The sequence below is a fragment of the Protopterus annectens genome, chromosome 1.part2 (assembly GCF_019279795.1).
Source record: "Protopterus annectens isolate FY-2018-M chromosome 1.part2, PAN1.0, whole genome shotgun sequence".
Taxonomy (NCBI): domain Eukaryota; kingdom Metazoa; phylum Chordata; order Ceratodontiformes; family Protopteridae; genus Protopterus; species Protopterus annectens.
This window is the reverse complement of record NC_056727.1, coordinates 213,051,264-213,073,935: the sequence shown is the minus strand read 5'-3', so window position 1 is coordinate 213,073,935 and position 22,672 is coordinate 213,051,264. Positions and strand designations below refer to the sequence as shown.

The 22,672-nt window shown below is 44.5% G+C and overlaps 1 protein-coding gene across 1 annotated transcript in view; it reads left to right on the top strand.

The window, feature by feature from the left end:
- Positions 1-22,672, top strand: part of VPS54 (VPS54 subunit of GARP complex) — a 1,876,392-nt gene that overhangs the window by 764,767 nt on the left and 1,088,953 nt on the right. The window lies entirely within an intron of this gene.

Genomic DNA, 22,672 nt, shown 5'->3' with positions numbered 1-22,672 from the left:
TGTTTAGATACTTTAATACATAGAAACACATCAGGATGGATAGCAGCATCATTAAATACAAACAAACTAGTTAGTAGACAGTCCTTCCTACATTTTCACATCAAAGCAGCTAACTGCAAAATGTCAGTCAGACTTGCACGTGCTCAGTATTTATACACTTGTGCAAGCCCTTGGAAAGCTTCTTAAAGGTATGTACAACACACATTGATCTGCATCCTCCCTCTTAAAAGATTTCCCTTGATACAAAACAACATCAGAGCTATTCGTGCATTACTATATACATTAGAAACAAAATACAGTGTTCATGTCCACGTTGCTTCATATCTGTTACAGAGTTTAGAGATTCAACCGTATCTTGTAACATAACAGTTGGGACTAAATTTAGCAACAGGGACAGTCTGCAGTGCACAACTCATATCAAGAACTTCTGGATTTGTCACAGGATTGAGAATTTTCTCTGGAACTTCCTCTGGAATTGGGATACCGGATCACTCTGGGATAGTCTTTCTCACAGGCAGTCTGCTGTGGTATAGGCTTGGACACCAGTCTCAAATGTTTCCTATTCTGCCTGAAGATTGCTCCTTCTGATTCTATAATGTATGATCACTGCTCTGGACTAATGTCCTTCACAACACCAATCTGATCATAACCTTTGGACATTTGCATCCTTACCACTTCTCCCTGTCATAATGGATTGAGCGATTTATTGATCTTATTGTAGTAGGGCTTCTGGGATAAGCGCTTTCTCAACAGATTGGCTTTCACTGATCTGTTGTTATTGACACATGGAACCAACAATTGACTACTGATTGGTGATGGTGGTTCTGGTTTTTCTCGACAGACGTCCCTGAGCAGTTGAACTGAGATGTTTGTCATGAGGATATTTCTGAGATTCAAGTGACTCAGGAAAACATCACTATTGTATCATTTTGATTTCTCTAGTAACTGCTTTGCACTTTGGACTGCACATTCTGCCAAATCATTTGACTGTGGGTGCTTTGGACTACTTGTGACATGAGTAAAGTCCCATTTTTCAGCAAATCCTTTGAACTGTTGGTTTGTGAACTGCCATTCTCAGAAATAACTTTATGTGGACTGCCATGTACTGCAGAATGATGCATCTGAAGTAGGAACTTCATTTGTCAGCAACCTTTGGGATACGGATCCGAGCCGGCAACTTCTATCACAGCATAGATCTGAGCTTCTAGCTCCTCCCCTTACCCATAATCCCCTGCCTACCCTGATTGACCTCAGATCTAGTTTGCCGCTCTTCAAGCAACAGCTAGATTCCAGAGCTCTTGGCGATTTTGTGAGAAAAAAAGTTTTTTTCTTCTTTTCTGATTGAGTGATTGTGTGTGCATGTTAGGTTTACCCTTAACGCTAAAACTTATTATTTTTAGCTTACTTAGCTTAAATTTTAATTAAAATTTTTCCTCCCTCCCCACTGGTCGTAGCGTGTGTGTGTGTCTCTTGAGTGTAGGGGCCTAGTGAGCGTGCTTTATTTCAGTTATGTCGGAGGCCCCTAAAGCCATTTTTTCGAAATGCACCAAGTGTGGTCACAAGCTTTCACCGGCTGATGGCCACACTCGGTGCGTTAGGTGCCTTGGGGTTGAACACCACTCTTTGGTTTGCGCGATTTGCACGGCGTTCAACCCCAGGGCACTTAAGGATCGGAGGTCGAAGCTGGTTCTGGCGGGCCTTTTACCCCCAGACTCTGCTTTGGCCTCCGGTACTATGGTGACCGCTACCCCCCGGTAGCGGTCACTCCTGCCTCCCTTCCTCCGACCGGTACTCAACCTCCTGCTTCGGCTCCGGAGGATAGGCAGTCCAGGAAAGAGAAGCCGAGAGAGAAGCACCTTAAGCGGCTGGCCGAGGACTCTTCATCGACCCCGCCCACCAAGAGGGCTTCTCCATTCAGGTCTTCTTGGTCTCCTCCTCCTCGGATCCGATCCCCTTGTTTCTCCCCGGGACCCGAGGAGGAGGTGACCCGGTCCCCGTCGAGGTCATCGAGGCGGCACTCCAGGTCAGCCTCTATGGCCTCTTCGATGTCCACCTTTAGCATGTCAGATGCGGACATAGACCTGATGATGAGGAGATTCATCCAGGCCCAAATGCAGATGGGAGTTCTCTTGCCTCCCCCCCCCTCCTCCGGGGGAAGCTCGACCCCTTTTTTCACCCCTATTCCTCCTTCTCCGACCCGCATTCTGGGTTCGGAGCCCTCGGAGCTGAGCCACGTTGGATCCGGGGGTGGGTCGGAGCCGACCGTGCTGGGCACGTCGGCTCCGATGGCTCCCTCGTGTTTGTCTGATCCGATCTCTCGGAGCCGTGGGCCGAGCTTCGGATCCGAGGGATTCGTGTGCTCGGCCCGCCCGGTCGGAGCACACTGGTCCCTCAGATCCGGCGTTCTCGGCCGGGTCCGATCCCGCCGGATCCGAGTGGGAGTCGGGTCTCTGATCCGTCAGAGAGCGGCTCCCCCTCGGCTTTCGCTGCAGTGGAGAGGGCACTGTCAAGTGCTTCCAGGCCTCTGGTCCTGGCTTCGGCTCCCTCCCACACTCCTTCTCATCTGGTCCTGGCTCCCCTCATCCGGCCCTCGGGGCAGCCTGCCTCAGCGCCTCTAGGAGTTCCAGTAGAACAAGTTACAGCCTGTGAGGACTCCTCGGACAGCCCCCCCCCCACCGAGGAGGTTCCTCACAAGGCAAAGTGCAAGAGGAGGCACATAGACTCCCCTGAGAGTCTCACCGAAGATACGGACTTAGATGAATGGGATGGCTCCCTAGGTCACCTCGAGGATGTCTCCTTCGGAGACATCATGGAAAAGCTCAAAATCAGGGGTGGGTGGTCTGCCCCCAAGGCTTCCTCTGATGAGTCCGTATTCCTTGAGGCGTTTGAGGCAGGACCATCTACTTCTTGGGTGTCCCCTCCACCCGAACCCTTAGTGGATCTCATATCCACTAGGGCTTGGAAGGAACCGGACACCGTAGAGCCAATCCCCAAGCGCCCGGACAAAATTTTGAGCCCCTCTGCAGGGAGATCACACTGGAGCAGAGGTCCCCCTGTGAATGCCGTGTTGGTGGCTGCAGCCACCAAGAAAGAGTTGGCTCAGGAGAGCTCCACGGTTCATCCTCCGAGCAAGGAGTCTCGCGCGATAGACCATCTTGGGAAGCGGGCCTTCAGTTCAGCGACCTTCTCTATGAGGCCCTTGAACTACATGGCACACTTTATTCGGATGCAGCGGGATCTAATTAAGGAATACGCTGCTTCCCCCCCAGGGTCCATGTCGGAGGGAGACAAGGATCTGTACTCCTCCCGAATGGCCACCCTCCGCTCTATTTCTAACTCCTCTAATGCGGCTGTTGTCTCATGCTACGGAGGGAGCCGGTAGAGCAGGCGGAGTCGGGCTTGTCATGAGGAGACAGGCCTGGCTCCATCACTGTGACTTCTCGGAACCCTTTAAGGCGTCATTCGTGAATGCCCCTTTTGATGGTTCTACACTGTTCAGCAAAACTGTTCGCGACACTCTTGTCCAGAGCGAAAAAGACGGGAAGACTTTGTCTGCCGTCGGAGTCCGCTTCTCTGCGCCCCAGAGGTCCTTTTCCAAGAACCAAAAGGGTCAGAAGAAGATGTGGTTCTGAAAATCGCATCAATCCCAGTCTGCTCAGGACAACCAGTCCTCTCGTGGCAGAGGAGGGCAGGGAGGATGCCACCCCAGAGGCAGAGGGGGTCCCAGGAATTTTGGGTCCAGAGAACCGTTCTCTGAGAGGCCCACGCAGAACCCCTGAGGGGTTACCCGGCTGCTCCACTCTGGAGGCAGTCGGGGGGCGTTTTTAGAGGCACCTAGCAATGTGGGAGTCCATAACAATGGATCGCTGGGTGCTTCGTATTATATCCAGAGGTTACCAAATCCACTTTATCGTAACCCCAGAATCAGAGGCCTCCCCGACGTACCACCGAGTCAGAGGGAGGCTGCTGCTGGAGAAATTCAGCAGCTTCTGCAAAAAAGAGCCATCCAGCCCGTCCCCCCAGATCAAATCGGATCAGGGTTTTACTCCAGGTTCTTTCTGGTGCCAAAAAAGACAGGGGACTTGAGGTCCATCCTCGACCTCTCTCTCCTAAACCTGGCGGTACTCAAAGAAAAGTTCCGAATGGTCACGTTGCATTCCGTCCTCCCCTTATTGCGGGAAGACAACTGGATGTGCTCCATAGACCTCAAGCATGCGTACTATCACATTCTAGTGGACAGGCGTTCCAGGAGGTTTCTCCGCTTCCGGCCTGGAGCCAATCACTTTCAATTCAGGGCCCTCCCCTTCGGCCTCACCTCAGCCCCCAGGGTGTTCACCAAAGTCCTAGCGATAATAGCGGCCCACCTGAGACACCAGGGAATTCAGGTCTTTCCATACCTGGACGACTGGCTCCTTACAGCCCCAACAAGGCATCTACTTTGTTCATGCAAGGATTATTTCCTCAGTCTGGCTCCACTATTAGGATTAACCATCAACATGACCAAATCCTCTCTGATCCCTACACAGGTGTTGGATTTTATAGGGGCGAGACTGGATTCCAGACAGATGCTTGCGTTCTTGACTCCAGATCGGCTTCGGAACCTGATGTTGCACGTGCAGGCCATCCTTCAATTGCAAACTCCTTCAGCGGAATTGGTCCTGAGGGCTTTAGGATCTATGGCGGCTGCAATCCCTCTGCTGCCATTGGCCCGGTTGAACATGAGGGTCTTGCAGTGGACCCTCCAGGTACAATGTCCCTGTCTCATCCCATTTCCTTAAGCAAGGTTTGCAGAAGGTCGCTCGTGTGGTGGCTCCAGTCTCCCAATCTCCACACGGGACGTCCCTTCTCACTACCACCGCCAGTCGACACAGTGACCATGGATGCTTCTCGCCTGGGGTGGGAGGGTCATTTTTCAGGCAGGACATCCCAAGGCACGTGGAACAACGTAGAGACCTCTTTGCATATCAACGTCCTAGAGATGAGGGCGGTGCTTTTGACGTTGCAGGCACTACACAGCTCTCTTCCGGTAGGGACGATTGCAGTACAGACAGACATGTCAGTCGTCTGGTACATCAACAAACAGGGGGAAACCAGGTCTTACCCCCTTTGCCGCGAGGCCATGAGAGTGTGGGAATGGGCGATTTCCACCAACCGCTTTCTCATAGCAACGCACATTCCGGGATGGCCCAGCATTCTAGCGGACAGGCTCAGTCATACTATCCTGACTCCTTATGAATGGTCTCTCAACCCTCGAGTTGCAGAGCAAGTATTTGCCCGATGGGGGCAACCTTGTTGAGATCTTTTTGCCTCTCCTTCAAACACCAAATGCAACGATCACTTCGCTCTGATCCCCCCTCCGGGGGAGTCTCCGAGAGACTCTAGTTCATGCTTGGCCTCCCGGTCTGCTTTATGCTTACCCTCCTCTTCCCCTGATGTTGAAATTATTGCAGAAAGCCAGGCAGTTGGGGAGCAAGATGATCCTCATTGCCCCATTTTGGCCTCGTCAGACATGGTTCCCTTACCTATGGTCTCACCTAGTGTATCCACCATGGATTCTGGATCCCCTCCCGGATCTCATTTCTCACCCTCTCGATCTTCCGACTCCGAACCTGTTCAACCTCAAGCTGACTGCTTGGTTGCTCCAGTTCCACTCCTCATAAGGACTCCTGGGATCTCATCGCCTGTCAAAGCCATTCTTGTAGCAGCTCACAAGCCTTCCACCAGGAGGGTTTATCGGAGTAAGTGGAAACGCTTCACCATTTGGGCAGAACACCGTCGTTTAGACCCTTTTACAGCCCCGATAGCGTCGGTTCTAGATTTTCTAACCTCTCTCTTTCACCAGGGGGCTAGCTCTTCCACAGTCAAGGTACAACTTGCAGCAATCTCATACTATCACGTGGGGCAAGAGTTTGGCCCTCTTATCACTTCCAAACTGTGTAAGACCTTCCTCAAGGGTACCTTCCTCCTTAGGCCTCCAGTCAAAGAGGTGGTACCTCCATTGGATTTATCCCTAGTCTTACAGGCCTTAACTGGTCCCCCTTTTGAACCGGCGGCCACGGTTGATCTCAGATTTCTCTCTTGGAAGACAGCCTTTTTGGTGGCCATAACTTCAGCCCAAAAGAGTATCGGAATTGCAAGCTCTTTGTGTCAAACCACCATATTTGGTCTTTCACCCGGATAGGGTTTACCTCAGGATCAATCCGTCCTTCCTACCTAAGGTATCTTCAGAAGCAAACATCAATCAATCTATCAATCTTCCAGTGTTTTTCCCCAACTTTCAAAACAAAGGAGAGTACAAGCTGCATTCCTTAGACGTACACAGACAACTACGTTTTTATATTCATAGAACTGCTGATCATAGGCAATCCAATCAGTTTATCTCCTTTGCCAAAAGTAATTTCGGAAAGCCAGTTTCTAAAGTTTTTTTCTCTCTCTTGATGGATCTCGAGTTGTATTCTCTTAGCATATCAGAGCTCGGGAAGGCCTGCACCTCAAGGAGTCCATGCTCATTCTACTAGGGCCGTTGCCACATCTGTGGCCTTTCAAGCTAGGGTTCCACTGGATGACATTTGTTCCGCAGCCACTTGGGCTTCATCTCACACCTTTATCAGCCACTATAAAATAGATGTTGTCTCCTGAGGTAGGGCGTCCTTTGGCTCTGCGGTGCTCCGGAATATCCTTCCATGAAGGCCACCCAAGATTTAGGTAGCTGGGGACTCTGTCCCAAAGGTTGCTGACAAATGAAGTTCCTACTTCAGATTAAGAAGTTATGTACTCACCATAACGTTCCATCTGAGTAGGTATCTTCATTTGTCTGCAACCATCCCCCCCTTCTTCCCCCTGACCAAAATTATCGTTCTTGAGGTTATTAGCATCTGTTCCCTTTGGAACACTTTTATCAGCTGTACTATGGGGCAAACTTGATCTGAGGTCAGTCAGGGTAGGCAGGGGATTATGGGTAAGGGGAGGAGCTAGGAGCTCGGATCTATGCTGTGATAGAAGTTGCTGGCTCGGATCCGAGATCGGATCCGTATCCCAAAGGTTGCAGACAAATGAAGATACCTACTCAGATGGAACGTTATGGTGAGTACATAACTTCTTATTCATCTTCGTAATGATTGTACTGGATTATAGGTTAGGAAGTAAGTCAATCTCAAACCAGTTGGAGCAAGAGTCTTCTAGCACCAAATAATGTTGACCATTCCACTTGAAGATGTCTGTGGCTACTATCAACCAAGGTAGTTCTGGAATCTGGTTAAGCCAAAGTGGTTCCTCCTGTTGATGTGGCTTTGTACTATTACACACTGAACAAGATGAAAGTGCCATCTCAATGTCTTGTGACATAGAAGGCCAAAGTACTAGTCCTGTCTCCCTTCTTTTGGTAGATTCTGTTCCTGCGTGACCATGATGCAAGATAGTAATGTACTCTAGTTGCAAGGACTTTGAAACAATTACTTTTGGAGCTTTCATGATACCTTCGTCAGACAAAATCTCATCTCTGTATGGAAAATAAGGTTACACTTCTTGAGGTAAACTAGATTACTTTGATTGCCATCCTTGATAAAGTGGTTGAGCCTATGTAAAACTGAATATGTAGGTGTGTGATCTCTCACCTCATTAAGACGTGTGCGAGAAAAATTCTCACTTCCATGACTTCAAAATCAAGGCTCATTCTCGTGCTGTTCTGTGATGTTTCTGGGTGATCTGGACAATGTATCAGGAAGATAAAGAAGTTTGCCTTTCTTGTAGACAGGATTAAAATTATACTTTTTCAATTTCAGCATCATACGTTGCAGTCTGGCTGGAGATGAATGCATTGATTTTTCTCAAGATAGTGACTAATGGTTGATGGTCGATTTCGATCCGGATAAGTCTACCATAGACATAATCATGGAACTTCGAACATGCAAACACAATTGCCAAAAGCTCTTTCTCAATTTAGGCATACTGCATCTCGGTTTGGGTAAGAGTTCTCAATGTATAGGTAACAGGTTGATGATCTTGTAGAATGACTGCACCAAGACCAAATTTTGAAGCATCACAGGAAAGTGTAACTGGTTTGTGAACATTGTAGTATGAGTGTTGGTGGACTAGTAATTCTCTGTTTCACAACATCAAATGCTCTTTGGTGTTGCTCTAACCAAGACCAGGATACATCTTTACGGGTCAGCTCTCTGAGTGGTGCTGAAGGTTAGCTCAAGTATGGAATGAACTTGCATAGGTAGTTGACCATGCCAAGAAAGCGTTGCAGGGCTTGAACATTTTCTGGAGCTGGCATCTCAAAAATGGCTTTTTTGAAGGGTCTGGCCATAGGCCTGTACTCGTAAATAAGTGACCAACTTAAGTAACTTATTGTAGCCTGAATTTGAATTTGTGTGGATCGAGCTTAAGATTCACTTGACGGGCCATTTCTAGAACTTTTCTGAGGTTTTCTTCATGCTCATCTTCACCATGACCTCCTACTAGCATGTTGTGTACTATGACGGCACAAGGATACCCAGAAAAAAATTGTTCCATTGCACATCAAAAGACTTCACTTGCAGAATTTATCCCAAATGGCATTCTCAAAAGTCTGTACTTGCCAAATGGAGTACTAAAAGTTGTGAGCAATGAGGATTTTTTGTCAAGATGAATTTGCCAATAAGACAGAAAAAGTAGTGGCATTGGGCATCAAGGCTGCAACTTCGACTGTGTACATTGGATGATGAGGCCTTTTTAGCTCCTTGTTCAAATCTCATGGATCAATAAAGATACTGATGTCATCTGAGCTTTTCTTATGAGCTACAACCATGGAAGATACCTGTTCAGTTGGAGTTTCAACTGGACAAATCACACCTTGTTGTCCCATTTTATCTAACTCTGCTTTGAGACTGTCCTGCATGGCTATTGGAACTTTGTGCTGCCCTGATAATTGGACTGACCTCTGGGTCTAACCTCATGGCGTTTAGAACTGGATGTTTGCCTAGTTTCTCTTGAAAAAGATCAGCATAGGTGGAAAAAATGTAATGGGCAAAATTATACTAGTGGTCTTTTAAACTAATTTGGTGGATTTCCGTATTAAATGAAAGCAGTCCCATTTTCAAACTGTCTCTGAGCCCTAACAATGACTGGATGTGCCTCTTGACCACAGAAAGTAAGTCATAGCTTCTTCCAGCAGAGTATCATGAAAGCACTACTGAGCTTTCGGTTTGAATTTCTTCACCTTCATAAACAGCAAGCTTCGCACACCTTGCCAAATCAAGCCTTTCACCTTTACACGCACTAATAAATGTTTCTGCTTATGTTTATCCAAACAGTACAAAATACTTCATTCTTTGCCCTTAAATCTACTGCATTGACCTTTTCATGAAATACTGACACACCATCAGCATAGAATTGCCATAGTCTAACTGATCAACTCCTTTCTTAAAAAGTTCCATTTTAATAAAATAATGTGGACCTTTTGATTTACAAAATCTTTTGAAATTATTCCATTTATTGCATTTGTGGCATTGCTAATCAAAAGCTAAACACTTTTCCCTTTTAGATTCATGACTTCCACCACAATTATGACAGTTAGCAGTGAAACTAGGGGTGAGGCCCATGCTTTGAGTTTGCTGACTCACTCTTATGCTTCACTGAGACTGTGTGACTTCTGGAACTTGCTAGAAAGTTCTGGGATTTACCAGTAGGTGCTGCAGGGATTACAGCTGCCATGCGTTTGGGTCTGTTTCTTTTAGCCACATGCTGCATACTATCAATATGAGCTTTAGCACTGTGCCTTCCATGGCTATTCTCATTTGTAAGCATATTTGTGTGCTTTTCTGTGAGATCGTCTATCTGATCAATCTCAGTGGCCTTATTCAAAGTTAAATCTGTATCACGAAGCAAAATCTTTCTCACAGCATCATCTTTTATACCACACACAAGTCTGTCTTTTATCAACTCATCCCTTAAGTCACCAAATCTGCATGTTTTAGCTTTATTTCTCAGGTCAGTTTTATATGCTGCAGAAGTTTCACCAGACTTTTGATCCCTTGTATAAAACAAGTGCCTTTCCATTGTAACATTTGTCTTGAGGGTTACACACCGGGGCTATCTTTATCCCTGTCTGTGAGTATATTGCTATATATTATAAGAAAGTAGAAAAAAAGAATACAAAACCAAATATAACCACCAAACCAATATGAAGAAGAAAAAATTAAAATGAAACCTATGCCCTCATTCCATTTCAATCAAACACATACTTTTTTATTAATAAATTGTATTAAAAATGTCAAATGTCAATTAGAGTGGTGACTATATAACTTATTTTTACTTTGAATGAACTGAACTGAAATGGATACTTAGAGGCCATCATCCATCATCCCTGAATAAATACATTACAATAAGATCGGGAATTAATAATCGGATGAGATGACTTTAACGTTTGATGCTTTAATTGCTCAGCTATATATATATATATATATCTTTTTTTTTTTTTTTTATTTTTATATTATATTTTTTTTATGGTCCATTAGTAAACACTTTTAAAAAATATTCTATGGCCCCAAAGGCATGATGATTAGTTCTCAATATGTGTTCTGAGTTGTTTTTTGTCAACTTAGTTAATGAAGTGGTTTTAATATACTATTCTATTATTTATATATTTTTGTTTATTATTTATTTATTTATTTTCTATTTTTATTTTATTGAGTGTTTGATTATTATTATATTATATATATATGTTGTATATATTCAATTAAATTTATGCTTATGCTGTTTTTTTAATTTAAATTTTGAAAATGATGAATATTGAATTTTATGATATTTACATAATATAAATATATAAATATGCTATAATTTTATAATTTATATATATAATATATAAATAAGTGATTTCTTTTGAACATACATGAATAAAAGTAGAGAGAGACTGATGAATGATGAAATGATATTATATTGCACATCTACATATTTGTGTGCAAGTGTATGTGCCTACCTCACATGTTATGAAAAAAAAAATAATGTAAGAGGCGAGGAACTAGGATAACTTTTTAAAGTGCTCGATTCTTTTTTTTACCCACTCATATACAGGGCATCCTAGTGATTTAGTTCTATCTGCTAGTTCTTTGTGGCTTTAAAAAGTTTTTAAAAAAGATAATGATTTTTTTGATTGATTTATTAGCTTAATTAGTTAATTGATTTCAATTGGGATGTGCCTCCTATATATAAATATGTATGTGTTTCATGTTATAGAAGAAGAAGAAAGCATGATAGCATGTAAAGCGCTCACCGTTTGTTCTTTTATTCTTCAATAAATTATTTTTTGTACGTGGAGAGTCAGAGGTTTTTGTTCTACACTTTTTATATTTTAAGCACTCTGTTTTACTGGCCAAGTCCAGGGAGGACCCAGTGTGATGGTTTTCCCCCTCTCTTGTATAGATAGCAGGTGCATATACAAATGAGCATTCCCTTTCAATGGCTTCTGACCCAGCTAAATTAAGTAGAATAAATGCCTTTATATGGTTGTCTTTATCAGTAAATGCAGGCTGTATGAAAATGTACTCTTGCTCAAACACTCTCCAGTTCTCAGCAATATTACTGTCAAACATAAGTGCACTGGGTTTTCGAAATCCATCTGCCATGCCCACAAAGTATACATTAACACACTGAGAAATATGCCCCTCGTAATTATGTACGAACAAACTGTTCTGTGAATTTGCAGCAACATTCAAATGCCAATAATCTCTTCAAAATACTTTACTTTGCAAAATATGCTCTGTAATGGCTGTCCTCTGCAAAATATGCCTTGTAATGGCTGTACTTTGTGAAATATCTTTACTGTAACACTGCACAAACATGCAAACACTTAATGCACTTCTGATAACTCGGATATCTTTGCTTAATACGAAAAAAGTACATGCTTTGCGAAATGCAGTTGTTTCCCTTTTATCTTATTTGTTTTATGCAATTCGGACTTTATTTCAATCATTTTCCATAGTAATTTGAATTTTTTAATGAATATCGTACATATCGGTTTATGTGAATATTATTTAGAGTGTTCTGTATGCCCCTTTTCATGTTATACGAAAAGTAATAGTGCTGAGCAAGTTTTAATACCTGAAATTTGTTTGACCTGTTTTGCGAAGTTTGCACATTATAGGAATGATCCACTCCTGTATATTCCACTAACATCTGGACAAGTGCCTTAAATCGTTTTAGCCAAGCTGTTTCTAGCTTCATGCCCTTTTGATATGCCAGTTCTGGTGCCTGTCCTTTTAGATATGCCGCTTCTGATACCATGTTGTTCGTTTGTCTCTAACACAAATAATAAGAAGGCTTGGGGTTTCGTTTAGATGCTTTAATACATAGAAACACATCAGGATGGACAGCAGCATCATTAAATATGAACAAGCTAGTTAACAGACAGATCCTACATACATGCATGTTCACATCTCAACAGCTAACTACAAAATGGCAGGCAGACTTGCACATGCTCAGTATTTATGCACTTGTGCAAGCCCTTGTATAGCTTCCTAAAGGCATATACACATTTATCTTCACAAACTATCACCGAGTTTGTATTCTTTCTTAGTGGATGGAAGACGGGCCACTGCTAAGCAAGAGACAGCCTCTGACATAACCATTGTGAAGCCTGCAGTGGTTAAAGAAGAGCAGTATGTGCTTGGGCATTCCACAAATACCTTTGGCCAGTGTTCACCTTAACTGGAGGGTGGAAAATGGAACAAGCAGGTAGGTGTGTTTGGAGATATCCATGCAGATGTCTTAGGGAATGATTTTGATAATGTAGTACATTGTCTGCATGCCATTATCTGCAGTCAGGCTTGGAGATGGGCAGATAGGTGTCGTAGCCTGGGGGAGACCCACACAGACCCCATGCCTGAATCTGGGGCTGGTGATGTGGTTACTTCAGGGAAGGAGCTACATAGTAGCCATGAGCCTGAAAGTGGACCACATCTGCTGGTAGGTACTGGTGTTTCCATGGAGGGGGTGACTGCAAGGACAGAGATGAGTGGTAGTACTCAGGCTGATAGGGTGGCATCATTGTCAGAAGATACTAGGCTTCCTGTGGAAGGGGAGCTGGGAAAGGTCAGAAAAGTACAGTTGAGACAGGCACATCTTTCGGACCGTACCTTATGAGGCTGGAGGGAGGTAGCTAAGGAGGCACCTGGTGCTCAAGGAAAAGTAGAGTCTGTATACTGGTTAAAGGGTTACTGTACAGAGAGTGGACCCCTGAAGGAGGGCTAGAGTTTGAGGTTAATACAGCAGTTGGTAATGCCCATAGCCCTTGTCTGGTGCTTGTAGCCATAGCCCATGATATCCCTTTTGCAGGTTATATGGGTATAAAGCGTACAAATAGTCATATTGTGCAAAATTTTTATTGGCCTGGGATTGCAAGGGATATGTAACAGGGTACTTCAGCACCTTTGAGCAGTGTCAAAAGGTAGGCTAGGCAGGGGACAAGGCCAAAGCTCTGTTGATGCCCTTTGCCTGTGATTGAGGATCTGTTTCAGAGGGTAGCTGGGGATATTGTGGGGTCTCTGAGTACCCCAAGTTCCATAGGGGAAGAAGTATATCCTGGTGGTAGTAGATTATGCTACCAGATACCCTGAGGTGGTGGCTCTGTCCTCTATCAATGCAGAGAAAGGTGGCAAATGCTATGTTAGAAATTTTCAGCAGGGTAGGTTTCTCAAGAAAAATACTGACTGACAGAGGTGCATATTTTATGTCAGACCTACTGGCTTGTGTGTGGAACCATGTGGGGTGAAGCACCTAAAGAATACCCCCTACAGTCCGCAGACTAATGGTCTTGTGGAGAGGTTAAACTTTACGCTAAAGACCATGCTATATACATTCGCAGACCAGTTTGGGAGAGAGTGGGACAAATGTTTACTCCATCTACCATTTGCATGCAGAGAGGTACTCCAGGAATCCACAGGTTTTTCACCCTTTGAGTTGCTGTATGGACATAGGGTGTGGGTGCCTTTAGATTTGATTCATGATGAGTGGGGGAGGGTAATTGTGAATCCCACAAGGAGTCTGTTGTGGCATATGTCCTAAACCTAAGGACAAGGCTTAAGGAGCTCATGGGCTTGGCCCAGGAGAACCTAGCAGCAACCCAACAGGAGAAATGAAAAAAAAGGGACATCTATTTACTTTAGTATTCCTATTACACACAAAAATAACTGAAAACGCTTTACTTTATAGCATGCAGTCTGTGCCATGTTTTATAAAAATATTGTTAGGAACAAAAAATGTTTATAGTCAGCTCTTTCCTTCCTTCCCCCCTCCTTAATGTTCTTCAGAAAATTAACAACATGAAGTAGGGCATATGCTTTGGAGTCCCCTACAAATTTAACAGTCTGTCCAACATTCCAGGTTTTCTTGTTCTGTCAAATTTCGCAAATGTAATTGATGCTTTGTAATCCAACATTTATTAATTAATTTCTGAGCTGCTGGTTTTCTTATCGTTGATCTCCATCTTCCATATCTAGTCTCTGGTTCCTTTCCAGCATATGCCTGGTTCTTCTAGTCAACTGCTATCCTTTTTTCTGTCAACCATTTTTTTGAAACATTGGAAAAGGTTTCTATGGCATTGTTTCTCTATGAACTTTATTATCAGAAGAATCCCCTTGTTTGATAGCCCACTTTTTGTTGGACAAACTTTATTTCCTTTTTAGCATGTTCTGCATCAAAAAATGATTGACCCTCCCAGAATAAAATATTCTGAAGCCAGCTGGATATAACAGCTTTAATCTTGCACCTGCTTCTTGACATTCCTGATTGCTAGAATAAATGTACTCCTTTTCTGCCTGGTGTACATTGAGTAATCATTTTCTACAAACACTCTACTGTCTCCAACATTTAGTACTTTGTCCTTCTGCCGCAGTTTTGTCGCAGTCAGTTTTTTCTGCTGATAGGATTTGATCTTTACTATTAAAGGTGTTTGCTGCTTTCTCATGGCCAGGTTTTTGGAGCATGAATAAGATGCCCTTTCAGTTAAAAACTCCTGCTATGTAATACCAGACCAGTTGGTTATTTATGCTTTCCTAAAGTTAATATATATTTTGTTCCTTCCATTTTCACTGGTACAGCAGAAAATATCATGTTTTTCATACATGTTCTGTCCTCTAATTCTACCATTTTTTTTAAACGTCTTCTTGAGTGGTGTACTCAGCCAACCGTTTCTTCATTTCAACCTCTGATTTTTGCAGTTTTATCAGCTCATCTGAATATTTGTTTAAAGAATCTTCCATTTTTTCCAGGCGTTTGGTTTTTGAGTTGATATACTCCTAGAGTGTTTCATTTATTTTAATCAGGTCAGAGCACATTTGACTTATTTTCCCTCTAGATTACTGAAAGTTGTATCTTGCACCAAAGTTGGAGCTTGAACTGCGTTTTCCTGAGCAGCTGCAGAATTCTTCCCAGCCAGTGTTTTCTCCTCACCTTTTGAGATTTATTGTCTTTCATGTTCTCTGAATTTTTTCTTTGCTGGCATCCAGACAGTCCACTTGATAGCCAGTAACTGAAATTTACCCCAAAACACAAATTCACTGGCTGTATTTTGTGAGTTTCTGTTTAAATATTGAGAGAGCTGAAATTAAGCTGTTACTCTGTGTGCAGCCATCTTAAAAGCACAAAGGTTTTTCTGTTGGTGCCACAAACCTAGAACCCACTCTTCTCACAGATCCTTGCTGTACTACAATACCTTTGCAAATTACTTAATTTAAGTTTGGCTTGCACTTCTATAAAAGCTCATCTCTTAGCTGTCAATGCCTGCATACCACTTAACCCCCCACATTTGGCTAGAGAGGGAGTTAAACCTTTCTTCAGGAAAGTTCTGCACCTTAACCCATCTCTCTCCCTTGGGATCTCATTTTTTGATAGAAAAGCTTACATTACATCCCTTTAAACAAGTATCTTCTTTAAAGTTCTGCACTTTTAAAACTTTCCTACTCTTGGCTGTCACCTCTGCCAGAAGAGCTTCTGCATTACAAGCTGTCATGGCCATTCCCCCTTTTCTTATTTTCCATAAGAATAGGGTGACTCTCGGGGCTAATCCTTTACTGAATGAGCTGCCTGTCTCTGGACATTCAGAAGCAACTCAGATTTTATTTAGACAAAGCTAAATCCTTCAGGAAGACTGACCAACTGTATATTTTATGATCCCAAAGTTATGCTAGCTGGTCTCCAAACTATTTCAGCTTGGATCTCTAAAGCCCTCTCTCTCTGCTATTCACACCGGTAAGCATGTGTCTTCCTGTCCAAAAGCTGTTTCCACTAGAGCAGTAGCTTCCTCATGGGCTTATCACAGAGGAATAGGTGACAGGGCTGCTTTGTAAGCTGATGCTTGGTCTTCTGTACACATTTTCACCAAACACTACAAAATTGATGACTTCTCCAGATCCAGAGCTGCCTTTACTCAACCAGTCCTGTCTGGACTGCTAGATAGCTCATCATTCAGTAGTCAACCACCCTTCTGTCTACCTCCTTCAGCTCTGGGAATCACCCATATGTCAGGAATACTGCACCAGTGCTTTCACTCAGGACATCGTGCAGTTGTTTAAAGGATTCAAGATTAAAGAAACTTTGTCATTTAGGAAACACAAGTGTTACCTAAACAAAATTTCAAGTGTCAGCTCTTTTACAGGGAAATAAAATGCACACAAAGACAAGACATGATACGTATTAAAAAAAAAAAAGCAATAACTATAGTACAAAAGTAAATGTCTGTTAGCTGATGCACATGTTTGTACACTATTTATATACACTGGACAACACTGACTACTAGATGATTTAACACATGAATAGAAAAAGTACACTGTACACAGAGGTTTAAGAACTTGCCATAACATAGATGTCCTACTGATCACTGTTGCGGTATTCCTTCTCTCCCTCCATACTCTCTTCTCTAGCTTACTTCAACCTTCCTTTTCTCCCCCTCTGTTTAACCTCTGCTCTGCCACATGGGAATGAAGGAGTTTACTTATTCAAGCTACAGATCTCCTAGCTCCCCCTGTCAATAGCCTTCAGGCCGGTGGCTTGGAGATGGTCTGAAGATCCATACTTGTACATCCACGTGTATACCCCTATGCATACGAGCTGAGGTTGTGCACTTGAACGTATGACCTCTTGAAGATAGTTTTGATATCCCTGCAGGATGACAGTGGTGACAACCAATAAGTCAGGAATTCCTTTACAGCATTCAAGAGGATATCTACTGTTATACAGTAAACTCTGTTAACCGGAACTCAAGCAACCAGAAAAAAAAATCGAAGAAATGCAGTACAATTTTCATGTGTTGCACTTTGTTTCCCCCTGCAGAAACATACCGTATGTTTTTAGAGTTTGAGTTTTAAAAAGGAATATAGGAATACATTCCCTCTCTCTCCAACCTAAGAACAAGTCAAACCAAACAAATAGTATAGGGTAAAGTATTAGTCAGGCCTATTTTTAATAGTAACTCTCAAGCAACCAGAAACTACAGTTGCCGGCATCTACTAATCCCCATGGATGCCAGTTAACTGACTTTACTGTAGTAAGTTCTTACTTAACTCTACGTTCTAATCTGCCAGTTAGCGAATTAGAGACTCTTTTTGATGTTAAATTGTCCCATCTCGCCTTCATTCTTGCTGTTTGGGTTCGGAGCCAATCCTCAACTCCGACTCAGCCTTCTTCTATAGCTTGAGAGCTGTTTACTGGCTCAAGGCTAACCCTTATCCCGGAATGCCCAGCGTCAGCTACCCAGATCTCGTTTGCCGCTTCAGCTGCAAGGTTGCTTCGTTACTGGCTCAGGCTTAGTATAGTTTTATTATGTTGTTTATTCTTCAAACTTTTGTCAGTATAGTACTTTGTATCCCCTTATCGCCTTTTCTTGTGTGTTGTGCTTTGTTGGCCGTCACTCCATACATGCAAGCCTTTTTTTTTTTGTTTCCCCTAAACTCGTTTAAATTAGAGAGTCCCCCCCCTTAGGACAGCCGTTTAAGTTAGAGGCTCTCCTTTTTCTTTGTAAAAAAAAAAAAAACTGTTTTGCTTCTTTAGTTTAGTTGTCTAAAGAGGCGGAAGTCTCTGGCTTTAAAAAGTGTGACTCATGCGGTCAGAAAATGTCTCTGACAGATGGCCAGACTAGCTGTGTTTATTGTTTAGGGGCTGTGCACCTGCAGGACTCTTGCTCTATCTGTCATGCATTTAGTCCAAGGGTCCTGTAGGAGTGCAAAAACAAATTAATCCTTTGAGGATTATTGAAACCACAGGATTCTCCAGCTAAAGGTCCTCAGCCAGTGAAATCCTCTGAGTCTGTCAAACCGTCTGCTCCATCTTCGGAACCAGCTTTTGTGCTTGAACAACCAAGTTTGTCGATGCCAACTAGCATCGATAAGACAACTCCTCCCTCAGCTCCAACCGCCATCTCAGAGTTGTCTCGGAGCCACAAGCGAGCAAGGTCTCCTTCATTGGAGCCGATCCACTCGGTGCCACAGTCACCCTTACTAGGAAGCGAAAGCGGTCATCGTTCTTCATCCCACTCCTCTCGATCCTCTAGGTTATCAGATCAGGACGTGGAGAGAGTAGTCCAGCAGGTTGCTTAAGTCACAGGCCCTTGCAAAATTACTTTCCAGCCCGCCTCAGCAGGTTGAGGCTCCATCCGCCTCTATCTCCGTTCCTCCTCTGACTACACTTAGTTCAGAGCCAGAGACCATGGACGTGCTGATAGTATAACCAACCACACCAATCACCTCCTCTTCAGTTCCAACGTCTGCTCCGATCACCTCGATTATTCCGTCCATCGAGGGATCTGAGCGTTGAAACTCTCTCATTGGCTCCGAGGAGGGAAGTGGCATCGAACCCTTGATCAACCCCACTCTCTTTCTCGGAGCTTCGGCACAGGTGAACTTGGCTCCCACATTGGCCTCAGAGCCATCATCCTTGACGCAGAGAAGGACTCCCGTCTCTTCGGAGCCGGAGCTTTCTTTGCCTCAGGGTCGGGACGCCTTCAAGGTCATGCAGAGTGTGCTGTCCCCTGAAACAGCCCTACTGTCAGCCCCATCGGCTCCATCCCTCGTGGTGCCTGTGCCAACCTCTGCTCCTCCTCCAGCCCAGAAGCATAGGGAACATATGCCCCAGGACACCCCATTGGGTGATCCCTCTTCTTCCGAGGCCTCCCCTGATCACTCAGAGGAGTCTGCCCGGAAGAAGTGCAAGAGGAAGCACCTAGACCCCCCTGAGTCTGTTACCTCAGATACAGGCCTGGATGAATCGTAAATGTCCCCGAGGTCCCCCTCAGAAGATGTTTCCTTTTCAGACATCCTTGAAATGCTTAGGCAGTGGGGTGGCTGGACTTCCCTAGCCCCCTACCAAGGACGAGTCTTTATACCTGGAGGCATTCAGTTCCCGACCCTCCACCTCCTGGGTGTCTCCACCTTTCGATCCATTCATGTCTGTAGTGACTTGAAAGGCTTGTTCAGCTCCGGATTCTGTGGAACTTACTCCGAGGAGACCAAATAAATTCATAACAGCTCCCCAGGGCAAACCATTTCTCACTAAAGGTGTGCCAGTTGATGCCATGGTGGTAGCAGCAGCCACCAAGAAAGAGCAGAAACTTCTTCGTCTGTCCATCTACCAAACAGAGTCTAGGACGATGGACAGATATGGGAAGCAAATGTTTTCCTCCGCAACCTTCACCATGAGGTCCCTGAATTCTCTCTCTCATTTTACACTACTTCAAAGGGATCTCCTAAAAGAGCTCAGAGATACCCTACAAGATCCTACAGCTGAGGGAGCATTAGCTAAAATAGCTTCACAGCTTGCGACTCTTAATTCAATAGTCTACTCCTCCATGAGGCTTATTTCCTATGCAGCCGATGGAGCGAGCAGAGCCGCAGGTACAGGAGTGGCTCTCAGGAGACATGCTTGGCTGCGGCTGTGTCAATTTGTGGAACCCTTTAGAGCATCCTTCATTAATACTCCCTTTGATGGCTCTTCGCTATTTGGGTCTCAGGTGAAAGACACGCTTACCAGGTGTGAGCAGGAAGGCAAGACTCTCGCTGCCGTGGGAGCCCATTTTTTTCCACTCCTGACAGACCTTATCCCGAGGGTTAGAAGAGTGGAAAGATATGGTTTTGAAAATTCCAGGGACCCTTGCCTGACACATGTGATGATTTTTCCCCCGGGGGCAGAGAGGGAAACAACAACAATGGCATACGCCGCCCTCATGGCAGAGGGGGACCGCAAAATCAGGGTGACAGAAAAACTTTCTCTGCCAAACTTTTCCAGCATCCCTGATGGGTTCCCCGACTGCTCACCTCTGGAGGCAGTCTGGGGAAGACTTTTGCTGTACCCAGAAGCCTGGCAAAATATAACAAGAGACAGATGGGTACTTTCTATTGTATCCAGAGGTTACAAAATTCCCTTCCATCAACCCCCTCTAGAGTCAAAAAAGTCCATCCCAGATGTCCCACCCAATCTAAGGGATCAAGCAGTCATACAATTCTCAAAACTGCTAGAAAAAAGAGCCATTCAGGAAGTCCCCACAGACCAACTAGGATCTGGAACTTACTCAAGATTCTTTTTAGTACCAAAAAGGACGGGACTGGAGACCAATACTGGATCTCAGCAGATTGAACAAATCTGTACAAAAAGATGGTAACACTGCAGTCCGTTCTCCCTTTTCTGGGTCAGGACAATTGGATGTGCTCAATAGATCTTCAGGATGCGTACTACCATATCAAAATGGACAGACGCTCCAGGAGATTTCTTCGCTTCCAGGTAGGGACCAGTCATTACCAGTTCAGAGCTCTGCCCTTTGGTCTCACCACAGCCCCCAGGGTGTTCACCAAATGTATGGCAGTAGTTACGGCTCACCTGAGATGTCAAGGATTCCAGGTGTTTCCGTATCTAGACGACTGGCTCCTGACTGCTACCACCAGGCATCAACTCTTAGAGGCACCGGATTATACAATCTCAACCTGCACCCAACTAGGCATCACAATAAATTTCGAAAAATCTGCCTTGTTGCCCTGTCAATCTGTTACATATATAGGAGCAGAATTAAACACAAAGCAGATGTTTGCAAGGTTGCCTCAGGAAAGAGTTTTCACTATTCGCCAACAAGTGTCACTTTTAATGCAGAGCAGAAAGATTCAAGTCAGTATGTCCTGCAAGTTCTAGGCTCCATGGCAGCTGCCATTCTACTTGTTCCATTAGCATGTTACCACATGAGAATCCTTCAGTGGCTTCTTTTCACGCATTGGTCTTTCCAGGAATTACCCATGTCTCACATGATCCTGATTATAGAAACATGCAAAAGACACCTCTCTTGGTGGATGGTCTCCCCACTGCTGACTCAGGGCAGACCTTTCATACAACCCCCTCCGGTTGCCACAGTGACCACGGACACCTCCCTGATAGGGTGGGGGGGGCATTATCTAGGCAGGACAGTCCAAGGCACGTGGCAACCTCACGAGTACCACTTGCACATCAAAGTCCTGGAGATGAGAGCGGTGCTCCTACCGTTGCCAGCTCTTCAAGACTCTCTCCCTGCCGGGACTATTGCAATCCAAACAGACAACATGTCAGTTGTATGGTACATCAAAAAGCAAGGTCGGACCAGGTCCTACCCCTTGTGTCGAGATGCCCTCAGACTATGGCAATAGGTGATTGCCTCCCAACGTTTTCTGACAGCAACGCACATGCCTGGGAAATCCAATGTTATAGCGGACAGGCTCAGCAGGGCTATCCTCATGCCTCATGAGTGGTCTCTGAATCAGGAAGTTGCTTATCTTATCTTCCGCAAATGGGGCCAGCCTTGCTGCGATCTATTTGCCACTCCCCTCAACAGCAAATGCAGCAGCTACTTCTCCCTGCTTCCTCCTCCAGGTCAAACACCCAGAGACGTTCTAGTCCACGATTGGCCTCAGGGACTCCCTTATGCATTTCCCCTTATTCCAAGACTCGTACAGAATCAAAATCGTTGGGTTGCAAAATGATCCTCATTGCCCCCCATTGGCCTTGACAGATATGGTTTCCGTTCCTGCACCTCCACCTTCTAGACCAGCCTTGGATTATGGACCCGGTGCCAGATCTTTTGATTCATCAATCAGGCAGGTTACACCAATCCCTTCAGAGACTCAAGCTCACAGCTTGGTTACTCCACTTCCTACCTTAGCCAGGCTCCCCAGTATCTCCCCAGCAGTCCGTGATGTTATTGTTTCTTCCCATAAGTCAACCACGAGAAAGACTTATGCTAGCAAATGGAAAAGATTTTCTTACTGGGCAGAATTTAGAAACTTGGACCCCTTTTCAGCCCCAGTCCATGAAATTCTAGAATTTCTAGCAGAGCGGCTGCTGCTACCATCAGGGTTCAACTGGCTGCTATATCTAATTTTCATATTGGAATTCTTAATTCTAGCATAATGTCTCATAAGCTCTGCAAGGCCTTCATGAGAGGAACATCTCTTCTTAGACCCCCAGTGAGGGATCCACCTTGGGAATCTCAATTTAGTTTTAACTTCTTTAATTCTGCCTCCCTTTGAACCTGCATCTTCATGTCCCTTAAAATGTCTTTCTTGGAAAACACTTTTTCTAGTTGCTATTATCTCAGCTATACGTATTTCATAACTCCAAGCACTCTGTGTTCGTCCTCCATATATGGTGTTTCACAAAGATAGTTTCTCTGAGAACCAGTCCATCCTTT